Here is a 17,334-nt window from a genome sequence, read left to right on the forward strand (position 1 = left end):
TTCTGAGCCAGAATGGCATTCAGAGTATCAATCTCAAGAACTCCTTTCTTCTGATTAGTCCCATTGTTCACAGGATTCCTTTCAGAAGTGTACATGAATTGGTTATTTGCAACCATTTCAATTAGCTCTTGAGCTTCTGCAGGCGTCTTCTTCAAATGAAGATATCCTCCAGCAGAGCTATCCAAAGACATCTTGGATAGTTCAGAGAGACCATCATAGAAAATACCTATGATGCTCCATTCAGAAAGCATGTCAGAAGGACATTTTCTGATTAATTGTTTGTATCTTTCCCAAGCTTCATAGAGGGATTCTCCATCCTTCTGTCTGAAGGTTTGGACTTCCACTCTAAGCTTACTCAATTTTTGAGGTGGAAAGAACTTTGCCAAGAAGGCATTGACTAGCTTTTCCCATGAGTCCAGGCTTTCTTTAGGTTGTGAGTCCAACCATGTCCTAGCTCTGTCTCTTACAGTAAAAGGGAATAGCATAAGTCTGTAGACCTCAGGGTCTACCCCATTAGTCTTGACAGTGTCACAGATTTGCAAGAATTCAGCTAAGAACTGATGAGGATCTTCCAATGGAAGTCCATGGAACTTGCAATTCTGTTGCATTAGAGAAACTAACTGAGGCTTAAGCTCAAAGTTGTTTGCTCCAATGGCAGGGATAGAGATGCTTCTCCCATAGAAGTCGGGAGTAGGTGCAGTAAAGTCACCCAGCACCTTCCTTGCATTGTTTGCATTGTTGTTGTTTTCGGCTGCCATGTCTTCTCCTTTGAAGATTTCTGTTAGGTCCTCTACAGAGAGTTGTGCCTTAGCTTCTCTTAGCTTTCGCTTCAAGGTCCTTTCAGGTTCAGGGTCAGCTTCAACAAGAATGCCTTTGTCTCTACTCCTGCTCATATGAAAGAGAAGAGAACAAGAAAATATGGAATCCTCTATGTCACAGTATAGAGATTCCTTGAGGTGTTAGAAGAACAGAAAAATAGAAGAAAGAGGTAGAAGAATTCGAACTTAATCAGATAGAGTTCGAATTGTGCATTGAGAAGGAGTGGTACTCCATAAATAGAAGGATGTGGGAAGAGGGGAAGAGAATTTTCGAAAATTAATTAAAAAGTTTTAAAATCATTTTGAAAAATTGATTGATAATTTTCGAGAACTCAAAGTGGAAAAAGAATCAAGTGATTTTTGAAAAAGATTTTGAAATTAGAAGTCAAAAAGATTTGATTGAAAACTATTTTGAAAAAGATGAGGTTAAGAAGATATGATTGGTTTTTAAAAAAAAAAATATGTGATTGAGAAGATATGATTTGAAAACAATTTTAAAAAGATTTGATTTTAAAAATTAATGACTTGCCTAACAAGAAAAGATATGATTCAAACATTAAACCTTTCTCAACAGAAAAGGCAACATACTTGAAATGTTGAATCAAATCATTAATTGATAGCAAGTATCTTTGAAAAAGGAAAGAAATTAATTTTGAAAACATTTGATTGAAAAGATATGATTTGAAAAAGATTTGATTTTGAAAAACTTTGAAAACTTGAAAAAAAAATTGATTTGAAAACAAAATCCTCCCCCTTGTGCCATCCTGGCGTTAAACGCCCAGAATGGTGCACATTCTGGCGTTTAACGCCCAATGCACTACCTTTTTGGGCGTTAAACGCCCAACCAGGCACCCTTGCTGGCGTTTAAACGCCAGTCTGTCCTTCTTCACTGGGCGTTTTGAACGCCCAGCTTTTTCTGTGTAATTCCTCTGCTGTATGTTCTGAATCTTCAATTCTCTGTATTATTGACTTGAAAAGACATAAATAAAAAAATATTTTTGGATTTTTAATAATGAGGAATAATCAAAATGCAACTAAATTCAAATAACAATGCATGCAAGACACCAGACTTAGCAGTTTGTATACTACTGACACTGACAAAATGAGAATGCATATGGAAAACAACAAAACACTCAAGTCAAGAGAATTCAAAGATCAGAGTAAGAAATAATCAAGAATTACTTGAAGATCCTTAAGACACATGAATGAATGCATGCAATTGACACCAAACTTAAAATGAGACACTAGACTCAAACAAGAAACATAAAATATTTTTGGTTTTTATGATTTTTAAAAATTTTTTTTTTTTTGGATTTTTCGAAAATTATATGGAAAAGAAAAACAAAGGTATCAAAATTCTTAATGAGAATTCCAGGAATCATGCAATGTTAGTCTAAAGCTTTAGTCTAAAGGAATTAGACATGGCTAGCCAAGCTTCAGCAGAACATTGCATTCAAGAGCTAAATTGATGAAGATCAATCAGCTTGGTGATGATAAGAACATCACTTTGAAACACTAGAATTCATTCTTAAGAACTCTGAAGAAAAATACCTAATCTAAGCAACAAGATGAACCGTCAGTTGTCCATACACAAAACAATCCCCGGCAACGGCGCCAAAAACTTGGTGCACGAAATTGTGATCACTACAACTTCGCACAACTAACCAGCAAGTGCACTGGGTCGTCCAAGTAATAAACCTTACGCGAGTAAGGGTCGATCCCACGGAGATTGTTGGTATGAAGCAAGCTATGGTCACCTTGTAAATCTTAGTCAGGCAGACTCAAATGGGTATAGTGATATACGAATAAAACATAAAGGTAAAGATAGAGATACTTATGTAATTCATTGGTAGGAACTTCAGATAAGCGTATGAAGATGCCTTCCCTTCCGTCTCTCTGCTTTCCTACTGTCTTCATCCAATCCTTCTTACTCCTTTCCATGGCAAGCTTCTGCAAGGGTTTCACCGTTGTCAGTGGCTACCTCCCATCCTCTCAGTGGAAATGTTCAACGCACCCTGTCACGGCACGGCTATCCATCTGTCAGTTCTCGATCAGGCCGGAATAGAATCCAGTGATTCTTTTGCGTCTGTCACTAACGCCCCGCCTTCAGGAGTTTGAAGCACGTCACAGTCATTCAATCATTGAATCCTACTCAGAATACCACAGACAAGGTTAGACCTTCCGGATTCTCTTGAATGCCGCCATCAGTTCTTGCCTATACCACGAAGACTCTGATCTCACGGAATGGCTGGCTCGGTTGTCAGGCGAGCGCTCGGTTGTCAGGCGATCAACCATGCATCGTGTATCAGGAATCCAAGAGATATTCACCCAATCTAAGGTAGAACGGAGGTGGTTGTCAGTCACACGTTCATAAGTGAGAATGATGATGAGTGTCACAGATCATCACATTCATCAAGTTGAAGAACAAGTGATATCTTGGACAAAGAACAAGCGGAATTGAATAGAAGAACAATAGTAATTGCATTAATACTCGAGGTACAGCAGAGCTCCACACCTTAATCTATGGTGTGTAGAAACTCCACCGTTGAAAATACATAAGAACAAGGTCTAGGCATGGCCGAATGGCCAGCCTCCCAAAGAGGGTTCAATCATCAAAACATGATCAAAAGGTTCTAAGATTGAAAGATTGAAAGATGTAAATACAATAGTAAAAGGTCCTACTTATAGAAAACTAGTAGCCTAGGGTGTACAGAGATGAGTAAATGACATAAAAATCCACTTCCGGGCCCACTTGGTGTGTGCTTGGGCTGAGCAATGAAGCAATTTCGTGTAGAGACTCTTCTTGGAGTTAAACGCCAGCTTTTATGCCAGTTTGGGCGTTTAACTCCCATTTAGGTGCCAGTTCCGGCGTTTAACGCTGGAATTTCTGAAGGTGATTTTTAACGCCGATTTGGGCCATCAAATCTTGGGCAAAGTATGGACTATCATATATTGCTGGAAAGCCCAGGATGTCTACTTTCCAACGCCGTTCAGAGCGCACCAATTGGGCTTCTGTAGCTCCATAAAATCCACTTCGAGTGCAGGGAGGTCAGAATCCAACAGCATCTGCAGTCCTTTTCAGTCTCTGAATCAGATTTTTGCTCAGGTCCCTCAATTTCAGCCAGAAAATACCTGAAATCACAGAAAAACACACAAACTCATAGTAAAGTCCAGAAAAGTGAATTTTAACTAAAAACTAATAAAAATATACTAAAAACTAAGCCAAGTATACTAAAAACATACTAAAAACAATGCCAAAAAGCGTACAAATTATCCGCTCATCAGTACCATATATTAAACTGCTGATGAACATGAACAACATAACAAGACACCAATACCAAATAAAACTAAACTACACTATTGATCATGATGATCTTCATCTTGTTATTATTGTTTCACGGTGGAAATTCAGTTAACTTCATGTGAAGTTGATAGTCGAGAGCTATTAGATGACAATTCAGTCAAATCTGTTAAATTATTTAACGACTCTCAACTATCAACTTCACATGAAGTTTCTACCTTATTTCACATCTCTTGCTAATTAACCCTGATATAATGGCAAATATATACTAGGAATTTATGGCCCTGCAAGATGTCTACTTTCCAACGCAATTGAGAGCGCGCCAATTGGGTTTCTGTAGCTATAGAAAATCCACTTCGAGTGCAGGGAGGTCAGAATCCAACAGCATCTGCAGTCCTTTCTCAGCCTCTGAATCAGATTTTTGCTCAGGTCCCTCAATTTCAGCCAGAAAATACCTGAAATCACAGAAAAATACACAAACTCATAGTAAAGTCCAGAAATGTGAATTTTGCATAAAAACTAATAAAAATATACTAAAAGTAACTAAAACATACTAGAAACTACCTAAAAACAATGCCAAAAAGCGTATAAATTATCCGCTCATCACAACACCAAACTTAAATTGTTGCTTGTCCCCAAGCAACTGAAAACAAAATAGGATAAAAAGAAGAGAATATACAATAAATTTCAAAACATCAATGAAGCTTAGTTCCAATTAGATGAGCGGGACTTGTAGCTTTTTGCTTCTGAACAGTTTTGGCATCTCACTTTATCCTTTGAAATTCAGAATGATTGGCATCTATAGGAACTCAGAATTAAGATAGTGTTATTGATTCTCCTAGTTCAGTATGTTGATTCTTGAACACAGCTACTTATGAGTATTGGCCGTGACCCTAAGCATCTTGTTTTTCAGTATTACCACCGGATACATAAATGCCACAGACACATAATTGGGTGAACTTTTTCAGATTGTGACTCAGCTTTGCTAGAGTCCCCAGTTAGAGGTGTCCAGAGTTCTTAAGCACACTCTTTTTGTTTTGGATCACGACTTTAACCACTCAGTCCCAAGCTTTTCACTTGGACCTTCATGACACAAGCACATGGTTAGGGATAACTTGATTTAGCCGCTTAGGCCAGGATTTTATTCCTTTGGGCCCTGCTATCCACTGATGCTCAAAACCTTGGATCCTCTTTACCCTTGCCTTTTAGTTTAAAGGGTTATTGGCTTTTTCTGCTTGCTTTTTCTTTTCTTTTCTTTTTTTCTCCTATTTTCCCCCTTTTTTTGCAAGCTTTGTATTTTTCACTGCTTTTTCTTGCTTCAAGAATCAATTTTATGATTTTTCAGATTATCAATAACATTTTTCCTTTTTCATTATTCTTTCAAGAGCCAACAATTTTAACATTCATAAACTTCACTATAAAAAATATGCACTGTTCAAGCATTCATTCAAAAAATAAAAAGTATTATTACCACATCAAAATAATTGACTAATTTCAAGATAGAATTCAAAATTCATGTACTTCTTGTTATTTTGCAATTAGAAACATTTTTCATTTCAGAAAGGTGAAGGATTCATGGGACATTCATAACTTTAAGGCATAGACACTAGACACTAATGATCATGTAATAAAGACACAAACATAGAGCATAAAAATTGAAAAACAGAAAAATAAGAACAAGGAAATTAAAGAACGGGTCCACCTTAGTGACGGCGACTAGTTCTTCCTCTTGAAGATCCTATGGAGTGCTTAGGCTCCTCAATATCTCTTCCTTGCATTTGTTGCTCCTCCCTCGTGGCTCTTTGGTCCTCTCTAATTTCATGGAGGATAATGGAGTGCTTTTGGTGCTCCATCCTTAGTACTCTTGGTGTTCCTATCCTTAGTTGCTCCCAATAGTTGTGTGGAGGGGAATACATTCCTTGAGGAATCTCAGGGATTTCTTGATGAGGGAATTGCTCATGCTTTTGTTGAGGTCCATGAGTGGGCTCTCTTGTTTGCTCCATCCTCTTTCTAGTGATGGGCTTTTGAGATGAATCTATCCATCTCCCACGACTCAGAGGTGGAAGCAATTGCCTTCTCTTTCCTCTTTTTAGAGGTTTCTCAGGCCTTAGGTGCCATTAATGATTATGGAAAAACAAAAAGCAACATTTTTTCTACACCAAATATAAAAGGTTTGCTCGTCCTCGAGCAAAAGAAGTAAGAAAGGATGAGAAGACGAAGAAATGGAGAAGATGGAGGTGTGTGAGTGGTTCAGCCAAGGGGTTTAGGAAGTGTTGGTGATGTGAAAATGAAAGTGGTAAGGAGGGGTATTTATAGGGTAAGAGAGGAGAGGGTATCCGTGTGGAGAATGGGTGGGTTTGGGAGGAAAATGGTTTGAATTTGAATGGTGGGATAGGTGGGGATCCTGTGGGGTCCACAGATCCTGAGGTGTCAAGGAATTCTCATCCGTGCACCTTCCTGGCATTTAAACGCCCACTGTATGCCAAATCTGGCATTAAACGCCAGTTCTACTACCTTTCCTGGCGTTAAACGCCAGACTGGTGCCCCTTTCTGGCATTTAACGCCAGCCAGACACCAGACAGCCCTTTCTGGTGTTAAACGCCAGTTTGGCTGCCAATTCTAGCGTTTAACGCCCAGAATACTGCCAGACTTGGTGTTAAACGCCCATTCTGCTATCCTTACTGGCGTTTAAACGCCAGTAAGCCTGTCCTCCAGGGTGTGCTATTTTTGATGCTGTTTTTCATTCTACTTTAATTTTGCAGTTATTTTTATGACTTCACATGATCATCAACCAATAGAAAACTTAAATGAACATAGATAAATAAAATTGGGTTACCTCCCAATAAGCGCTTCTTTAATGTCAATAGCTTGACAGAAAGCTCTTACAGAGCTTCACAGATGCTCAGAGCATGATTGTGGCCTCCCAACACCAAAATTAGAGTTTGAGTGTGGGGGCTCTATCTGACTTTGTATTGAGAGAAGCTTTTTATGCTTCTTCTCCATGTTTACAGAAGAAGATCCTTGAGTCTTAAACACAAGGTAGTCCTCGTTCAATTGAAGGACTAACTTTCATCTCTCCACATCAATCACAGCTTTTGCTGTGGTTAGGAAGGGTCTTCCAAGGATGATGGATTCATTCTCATCCTTCCTAGTGTCTAGGATTATAAAGTCAGCAGGGATGTAAAGGCCTTCAACCTTCACTAAGACATCCTCTACAAGTCCATAAGCCTGTTTCATTGATTTGTCTGCCATCTCTAGTGAGATTCTTACAGCTTGTACCTCAAATATCCCTAGTTTCTCCATTACAGAGAGTGGCATGAGGTTGATACCTGACCCCAGGTCACACAGAGCCTTTTCAAAGGTCATGGTGCCTATGGTGCAAGGTATTAAGAATTTTTCGGGATCCAGTTTCTTTTGAGGCAATGTCTGCTGAATCCATGTATTCAGTTTATTGATGAGCAATAGAGGTTCATCCTCTCAAGTCTCATTACCAAATAACTTGGCATTCAGCTTCATGATTGCTCCAAGATACTGAGCAACTTGTTCTTCAACAGTGTCTTTATCCTCTTTAGAGGAAGAATATTCATCAGAGCTCATGAATGACAATAGTAAGTTCAGTGGAATCTCTATGGTCTTTGTAGGAGCCTCGGATCCTTTGGTTCCTTAGTAGGGAACTTCTTATTGGTCAGTGGACGTCCCTTGAGATCTTCCTCACTGGGAATCACTGGCTTGTCATTCTCTCCAGGTTCGGCCATGTTGGTTATAGTTATGGCCTTGCACTCTCTTTTGAGATTCTCTTCTGTATTGCTTGGGAGAGTACTAGGAGGAGTTTCAGTAACTCTTTTACTCAGCTGACCCACTTGTGCCTCCAAATTTCTGATAGAGGACCTTGTTTCATTCATGAAATTGAGAGTGGCTTTGGATAAATCAAAGACTATGTTTGCTAAGCCAGAGAGACTCTGCTCAGAATTCTCTGTCTGTTGCTAAGAAGATGATGGAAAAGGTTTTCTATTGCCAAACCTGTTTCTCCCACCACTATTGTTATTGAAGCCTTGTTGAGGCTTCTGTTGATCCTTCCATGAGAAATTTGGATGATTCCTTCATGAAGGATTATAGGCGTTTCCATAGGATTCTCCCATGTAATTCACCTCTTCCATTGCAGGATTCTCAGGGTCATAAGCTTCTCCTTCAGAGGAGGCTTCTTTAGCACTGTCGGATGCATCTTACAATCCAGTCAGATTCTGAGAAATCATATTGACTTGCTGAGTCAATATTTTGTTCTGAGTCAATATGGCATTCAGAGTATCAATCTCAAGAACTCCTTTCTTCTGAGTCACCCCATTATTCACAGGATTCCTTTCAGAAGTGTACATGAACTGGTTATTTGTAACTATCTCAATGAGTTCCTGGGCTTCTACAGGGGTTTTCATATGAAGAGATCCACCAACAGAATGGTCCAATGACATCTTGGATATTTCAGACAGACTATCATAGAATATACATATGATGCTCTATTCTGGAAACATGTCAGAAGGACATCTTTTGGTTGATTGCTTGTATCTTTCCCAAGCTTCATAGAGGGATTCACCTTCCTTCTGTTTGAAGGTTTGGACGTCCACTCTGAGCTTACTCATCTTTTGAGGTGGAAAGAATTTGGTCAAGAAGGCATTGACTAACTTTTTCTAAGAGTTCAGGCTTTCTTTAGGTTGTGAGTTCAACCATGTCCTAGCTTTGTCTCTCACAGCAAAGGGGAAAAGCATAATTCTGTAGACCTCGGGATCAACCCCATTGGTCTTAACAGTATCACAGATCTGTAAGAATTCAGCTAAGAACTGATGAGGATCTTTTGATGGAAGTCCATAAAACTTGCAGTTCTGTTGCATTAGAGAAACTAATTGAGGCTTAAACTCAAAGTTGTTTACTCTAATGGCAGGAATTGAGATGCTTCTTCCATAGAAGTTGGAAGTTAGTGCAGCATAGTCACCAAGCATCTTCCTTGCATCTCTAGCATTGTTGTTGGGTTCGGCTGCCATGTCTACTTCTTTTTCGAAATTCTCTATAAGGTCCTCTTTGGAGTGTTGTGCTTTAGCTTCTCTTAGCTTTTTCTTCAGAGTCCTTTCAAGTTCAGGATCAGCTTTAACAAAAAAAATTTATTCATGTTTCTGCTCATATGAAAAAGAGGAGAATAAAAGGGAGTAGTGGAATCCTCTATGTCACAGTATAGAGATTCCTTGATGTGTCAGAAGAAAAGAAGAATAGAAGAATGAGGTAGAGAGAGAATAAGAAGAATTCGAACACAGAGGGAGAGAGAGAGGGTTCGAATTATAAGTAGAAGAGAGGTGTTAGCAAATAAATAGAAAGAGATGAGAAAGAGAGTTTTCGAAAATTAAAATTAAAATAATTAGTTAATTAAAAAGATTTTTGAAAAAGTGGTTGGTGATTTTCAAAAATTGCAAGTGAAAAAGTGGTTAGGTGATTTTGAAAAAGATAAGAAATAGTATTTTGTTGAAAAATATTTGAAAATAATTTTGAAAAGATGAGAAGTTAGGAAAAAAAAGATTTTGAAATCAAATTAAAAGAGATATGATTGAAAAAGACTTGATTTTAAAAAGATATGATTGAAAAGATTTGATTTTGAAATCAAAATTTGAAAAAGATATGATTGAAAAAAGATTTGATTGAAAAAGATATGATTTTAAAAAGATATGATTGAAAAGATATGATTGAAAAAGATTTGATTTTTAAAATTGATGACTTGACTAACAAGAAATTAAAAGATATGATTCTAAAATTTAAAGATTGATCATTTCTTAACAAGAAAGTAACAACTTGCAATTTTTTGAATTAAAACATTAATTGTTAGCAAGGATTTTTGAAAATATGAGATAAGATTAAGAAAATGATTTTGGAAAAATTAGTTTGAAAATTTTCAAAAACATTAAAAGAAAAATGAAAAATGAAAGTTTAAAATATGTTTGATGCAAAAAGTTATGAATTAAAACATGAAAAATTGAAAAAAAATCGAATTGGAAACAAAACTACCTCCCTTGTGTCATCCTGGCGTTAAACGCCTAGGATGCTATCCATTCTGGCGTTTAATGCCCAGAATGCTACCTCTTTGGGCGTTTAACGCCCAGCCAGGATACCTGACTGGCGTTAAATGCCAGAAATCATTTTTTACTGGGCGTTTTTCTAAATGCCCAAAATTCTGCCCATTCTGGCATTTAACGCCCAGAATGATAGCTTTACTGGCGTTAAATGCCCATAATGGTAGCCATTCTGGCGTTTAACTCCCAAAGTGCCTCTTTAATGTCGTTTTGATGCCAGTGAGCTCTTTTTCTCTGTGATTCTTCTGCTTTATGTTATGAATCTTCATTTCTCTGTATTGTTTACTTGAAAAGATATATTATTATTTTTTTTATTTTTGGATTTTTAATGAAGAGAGAGAAAAACAACAAAATGAAGTAAAACATAAAAATGCAAGATCAAAACAAGTAATGCATGCAAGGACACTTTGAATGTCAAGATGAACACCAAAAACACTTTGAAGATCATGATGAACATCAAGGACATATTTTTGAAAATTTTTAAGAACAGAAAGACATGCAAGACACCAAACTTAGAATTTTTGAATGTTCAAAGACTATGATTTTGAAAATGCATATGAAAAACAACATAAAACACAAAACAGGAAAATCATTAGATCATAACAAGGAAAATCATCAAGAACAACTTGAGGATCAATGAAGACCACAATGCATATATTTTCGAAAATTAAGAAAATTTGAAAACATGTAATTGACACCAAACTTAGAATTTGACACTAGACTCAAACAAGAAACACAAATTTTTTTTTGTATTTTTCGAAAATAAAAAATAAAATTACCCAATCTAAGCAGCAAGATGAACCGTCAGTTGTCCAAACTCAAACAATCCCTGGCAACGGCACCAAAAACTTGGTATGTGAAATTGTGATTCACATTTTTCACCACTCCGCATAGCTGACTAGCAAGTGCACTGGGTCGTCCAAGTAATACCTTACGTGAGTAAGGGTCGATCCCACGGAGATTGTCGGCTTGAAGTAAGTTATGGTTATCTTGTAAATCTCAGTCAGGCGGATTCACATGGTTATGAGGTTTGATAATAAAAGGAAAAATAAAACACAAAATAAAATAAAGTTACTTATGTAAGTCCTTAGTGGGAATTTCAGATAAGCGTTTGGAGATGCTTTGTTGCCTCTGAACCTCTGCTTTCCTACTGTCCCCATCCAATCATGCGTACTCCCTTCCATGGCAAGCTGTATGTTGGTGGATCACTGTTGTCAATGGCTACCATCCGTCCTCTCAGTGAAAACATGTCCTCTACGGTTTTCCGCATGGCTAATCAGCTGTCAGTTCTTGATCGTGTCAGAATAGAATACATTTATTCTTTTGCACACTATTACTGCGCCCAACAGTCACGAGTTTGAAGCTCATCACAGTCATCCCATCACAGATCCTACTCGAAATACCACAGACAAGGTTTAGACTTTCCGGATCTCAAGAATGCTGCCAATTGATTCTAGCTTATACCACGAAGGCTCTAACATCACGGATTCGAATGCTCTGTTATCAAGAGAGGTGATTCAGATCCGTGGGTCAGAGACCAAAGAGAATATCACTACTAGAAAACTAGTTATTAGAGACGGATATTTCCGACGGATTTTATCCCACTGAAATACAGATGGAATTTCAGAGGGATTTTTTTGTCGGAAAACAAAAAAAATAGATTAGTATAAATTACAGACGGAAAAGAGAATCCGTCTATAATTCCGTCGGAAAAATTAATTTTTTTTCACAGAATGGTTACAGACGGATTTTCCGTCTGTAATTAAGCTGACAAAACGCGCGTTTTATTAAATTATTACAGACGAAAAATCCGTCTGTAATTTAAAATTTTCCGTCGAAAAAAAACCTTATACCTAATCTACCCCCCTCTCTCTCTCGAGCACCTTTCACAAATAACTCTAACCTAATCTACCCCCTCTCTCTCTCTCTCTCCTCAATTTACAAAGCATTCCATGAAGATGAACACCGTCTTCATCGTGCCTCAGGAAGACGATTAACCTAGCTAACCCTAACCTGTCTTCATTGTGCCTCACTGTACCCTAACCGTCTCTTCATTGTGCCTCACGAAAAACCCCTAACCACCACGAAGAACGTCGCCGGTCGCCGGCGCTTGCAATGCCTCCGTCGAAGAACCCCTAACCGCGACGAAGAACCCCTAACCCTCCTTTGAGTTTCTTCGCTCTTCTCTCGCCATTCTCACCCTAAAGCTCACTGAGTCTCACCTCTCTCACGGCTGGTCTCGCCGTCGACCTCTCTCTATCTCTCCGGTATATCGCTTCTCTCGCGGGCGTTTCAGACTCAAGGTCGTCACGCTCTGTTTCCATCGCTGCTCTATCACCGTCGCTGCTCTATCGCGCTCTGTCGCAAGCGAATCGATGGAATTCGACCCGATCCCAATCGTTCCTGCTCCAAAGAGAACCAGAGCATCTACCAGTAGCTGTTTAAATTACGCTGATTTAGGTATGCATTGTTTAAATTACGCCGATAAACCTTAGGGCTCAATTTTTCTACGCCAGTTTTAGCTAGGTTTAGGCAATTTGTAAGATAGAATCAGTTATACACTATACACTAAAAGAGTTTTGATTTCAATGCTTAAACTACTTTAACTGTAGTATGTTGATAGAATTTCTCTTCCTCTTTTGAATATTATCCGAATCTGGAAAGTGGAAGCTTGGTTCTTTTACTTGTCATAAGAAACATATCAGAGACTCAAGCTAGTTCTTTCTTTTTGCTGCTTTTCAAAGATTCTATCTCTGAATGTGCAAAGTAGGACAAGATGGAAAGTAGAAGGAGCAAAGCAATGGCTGCACAGAAAAATGGGCGTCGATCAAATCAAGAAAGGAAAATGGCTTTGATACAAGATGTATGTGATAATTTATTAGTGAAATAAATTTTCAGTACATAGAGTAAATTAATGTTTTCAAACTTGACAGGTTGATAAATTGAAGACAAAGCTGAGACATGAAGAGAATGTGCATAGTATACTTAATACTTGCTTTCTTTCTTGTCAGGTCTAAAAAAAACAAACTCACTCTTACGAAGAAAGTATAATTAGGAATTTAGGATGGATGAATTAAGTTTTAACTAAAAAAATAATTTTGTGCGGTTACTAGGATCAATACAGGGTGTTTATTATTATTCTATCAAATATTCAGGAACAAAGTCGAAGTGGCTGCACTAGAACAGAAAAGGCTAGGCATTGGCGATGGATCAGTTGGGATGTTCTCCTCACTTATTGTTCGCGCAGGCAGGTAATTCGCTAGTCCATAGTCAATTCCATTCACTTTTCTCATTGCATCCCCTTTCCTTGTTCTCTTTGCTTTCTTTTTCCTTTCTCTTTTTTGTTCTGATTAAGCTCTGAATATCAAATTGAAACATGATACTATTTTACTTCTGTAAGAAGGATATTGTTTCTTTCTTTGATTTTAGAATTTGCTTGATTGAAAATAGAAGGATTCATGAACCTTTATGCTTGTCTCTTTACTTCCTTTCTAATTCATGTAGTGCAATAACCAAATTGTGCTTTTGCTTCTACTTGTGGGAGTGATATAATATGACATTAGGCTTTATATCAAAGTCCCTAATGAAATTATCCTTGGTTTTTGATGAATCTGATGATGATATTTTTTACTTGCTCTTATTATTATTATACAGGGTAAGCCTCCTGATTGGCAAGACTTTGTTGGTATTATCACTTTGCTTGTCATCAATTCAACCATCAGTTTCATAGAGGAGAACAATGCTGGTAATGCTTCTGCAGCTCTCATGGCTCGTCTCGCTCCGAAAGCAAAGGTGTGGGATTCAGTGTCATTTTCTTATGTCCTTAATGTTTGCATTGGATACTGGTATTGGACAAAACATGCATTGGATAAAACATACTGAATGATCTTTCTTCTATTTTAGAATGACAATTACAAGCCACTGATTGGTTCTTGAATTAAATAGTGAGAGGAATGTTGGATGAAGATTTTTCTTATCAAACTTTATCCATCACTTTTATAATTTTTCAGTTAAATTGAGAACTGAGTCATGGACTATCCTTCGAAATGGGATTGCTTAATTTTCTAAAGTTACTTACAAACTCTCAATAACTTTAGCTCCTTTTTTTATTTTCACATTGATGAAAGCTTTCCTATTTTATCTTATATAGTTTAATTTCTTCATTTTTTCTCTAAAATTAAATAAAAGGTAGCACCACTTACATGGTTTGGCCATTTTGATGAAAAAGAAAGGGACAGTGATTTTTGTCTTTATACATATACAACACAACAACTTTATATATATATCTCTTGCAGGACAGTGTGTATTGTATTGTTTTATAGTAACCTTTCTCAACATGCATTTGTATGTTAATAACGTTGAAAATGAGAGAATGAATGAGATGTTTGTCGTATTAAAATTTTGTGACACATCACTCACCTCACTCTTTTTTGTTTTCATTATTGGATTATTGTATATGCTCGACTGTGTTCTTTAGAAAAATAAAATTTGGAGGTACAAGAATATCTTTGAACACATAACACATTGTGTACCATTCCATTTACTTGGTCCTGTATATTGGCAAGTTTAGTTAGTTTAAATTCGAGTACTAATCATAAAGAAACTTACTAAATTGTGGTTTTTGGGAATTGAAAGCAAAGCAAGAAGCATACTAGCATACCCAATTTAAAACCACTGATGAAAATTCTGGCTTGTTTATTTCTTCATCCTGTTGTTTGTATATGGAGATATCAAAGTGTCTACCATGCTTGTGGATTTCCAGCCTTATGTTGTGGCTTCTCATGGACCTATACAGAGCAAGAATGGAGGGGTATGTCTTTCTCATGTTTTAACAAATCTTATGCTTGCATTCTTGGTGTCAAATTTTGTGAAAAAGATATTCAGAAGTGTCATTGTCTATTTCATCTGTTGGGGTTAGTGCAGTAGATAAAATTGTTTCACTGCCTAAATATCTGAATGGTTTGGTGAATGGAAGTAAACTAAAATAATTTTCAATAGGGAATAGTTATTTGCAGTTTTCTGTTATTTGGTTTTGACTGTATATTTCGCATCATTGACATTCTCCTGCCTGCTCTTATTTAATTAGAAAATTGCGGCATAATCATCTTTTCTTTTTTCCTTTTTTTATTTTTATTTTACTGGTACTACATTATATATTGTTAATGTGTGTGTATATGTTTATATTTTAATATGTGGGTTCATGTGACTTGTGAATTCAAAATCCGGTGAAAGATATATATATATATATATATATATATATATATATATATATATATATATATATATATATAGCTTTAGTGATATATATATATAGCTTTAGTTTTGCAATGGGCCTGTTCGTTTGCACTTGAATGCTTTCTCTAAACTACTATGCTCCAATTATTCAGGGTCAAGTTCCTAAAATAACACGATATTGGTTCATTTTGCAGCTGATGTTGGTATCTCTGGCTACCACCTCTTTGATTTACACTATTGATTGTTATTATTATTACCTTTATTATTTAAGCTTTTTGTACTTATTACCTTTATTATTTACCCTAGAATGAGTGACCTTTGTCGTCATATTTAGTGGGCTTTTTTCCTCCAACTTACTCATTCATCTTCTGTCCACTATAACAGGTCTGGAGAATGGGGAGATCATTTGACATTGCAGGCAGCTGCTGATAAGGTTTGTTGCTGTGTTCCAATACTTTCCTATGTAATGCTATCAAGTATCAACTGATTATTAATTTATCTTTTTCTCTTTCTTCTTTGAGCATGCCCCTTGCTTGGACCCTGCATTATGCGGGATGCTTGTGTACCGGACTTTAATACCTCTTTTTATTTTATAATTTTGGTATTGGAATAATTTTTGCTAATTGTGATGATTGAGTTTTATGCATGAATTAATTTTTATAGTTTGTTATGGCACAGTTGCATCTACGATTAACTGTTGCTGGCAATAGCTAACTAAATGATACATCTGCATGGAATTAAATAACTTCAAACTGTTATTATGCTTGAGATTCCTTCTTCAGGGTCAATGGCTAGTCCCTTAAATTATTAATTTGTATATATCCCCCTTTTTCTAGAAAGCTTATCTAGTTAACTTGTGATCTTGGTTGAATCTTTTCAGGTTTGCTATGCAGAGATATTTGCTCTCATTCCCTAAGAATTGGATCTCACTCAATCTGACAAATAACTTGTATGCATGTTTGTTTTTATGCATTCTGTGCATGACCATGATTGAAGAGCATGCAAGCATCTCTCTTAAATGTGAGTGTTCCTGAAGAACAAATTAAATGTGCTTCAAGAGCATGCAAGCATCTCTCTCTCTTGCAGTTCTATTTTAAAGTTGTGTTTTTGTTATCCTCCTTCACTTTTTCTTAATCCTATAAAACATTGCTAGGCTTCTGAAATCTGTCCATATCCTATTTTTTGACACCAGGGAATTGCATATGCTCAGTCCAATGTAAATAAATCAAAGAAGAAGAACTAGATGAACAAATACTTTCAAGTTTCAGCCACACAAGAGTCTACCATGGAGTAAAGAATCATGTAACTCAGATTAGATTGGAGAGTTTAAACTTTAAAGAGAGCATGAGGAAATAGTTTTAAAATTTAGGCTGAAAGTCCTGCCCTTCTCTGTTGTAGTTTAAAAGAAATTTTGGGGTATTTTTTTATCGAGACAGTGAGATATTGAATAATGGTGTTGAAAAATAACATCCAATTTTATAGGTATCATGTAATGAATATTATGTTTATCTATGTGATTTTTGGCTTTCATTTTTTCAATTTACAGTGTGTTTGATGGAGTAAATTTAGAAAACAAATCTAAAGTATTTATTTTCCAATAGAAAAATTAAAAAAATTTTCTATTTTACCTTACTGACGGATTTACAGACGGATTTTCTGTTTGTAATCATGATTTTCCAAAGTTTAAATTACAGACGGAAAATCCGTCTGAAAATCCGTCTGTAATTACAGATGGAAAATCCGTCGGAAAATCCGTCTGTAATTACAGACGAAAAATCCGTCTGAAAATTTGTCTGTAATTACAGATGAAAAATCCGTCTGAAAATTCGTCTGTAATTACAGACGAAAAATCCGTCCAAAAATCCGTCTGTAA

At 36.6% G+C, this 17,334-nt stretch overlaps 1 long non-coding RNA gene and 2 other non-coding genes across 3 annotated transcripts; all 3 read left to right on the top strand.

Moving 5' to 3' along the window:
• Positions 1-245: 245 nt before the first annotated feature.
• LOC130942837 (small nucleolar RNA R71) lies at positions 246-353 on the top strand. Its single transcript, XR_009071386.1, has one exon. It is a non-coding gene; the product is annotated as a small nucleolar RNA R71 (small nucleolar RNA).
• An 8,290-nt stretch (positions 354-8,643) lies between these two features.
• LOC130942271 (small nucleolar RNA R71) lies at positions 8,644-8,747 on the top strand. The gene has a single exon (XR_009070848.1). It is a non-coding gene; the product is annotated as a small nucleolar RNA R71 (small nucleolar RNA).
• Positions 8,748-14,980: 6,233 nt separating this feature from the next.
• On the top strand, positions 14,981-16,547 carry LOC130939123 (uncharacterized). Its single transcript, XR_009070183.1, has 3 exons — positions 14,981-15,036; positions 15,846-15,894; positions 16,342-16,547. It is a non-coding gene; the product is annotated as an uncharacterized LOC130939123 (long non-coding RNA).
• The last annotated feature ends 787 nt before the right edge of the window (positions 16,548-17,334 follow it).

Source organism: Arachis stenosperma, chromosome 7 (assembly GCF_014773155.1).
Source record: "Arachis stenosperma cultivar V10309 chromosome 7, arast.V10309.gnm1.PFL2, whole genome shotgun sequence".
NCBI classification, from domain to species: Eukaryota; Viridiplantae; Streptophyta; class Magnoliopsida; order Fabales; family Fabaceae; genus Arachis; species Arachis stenosperma.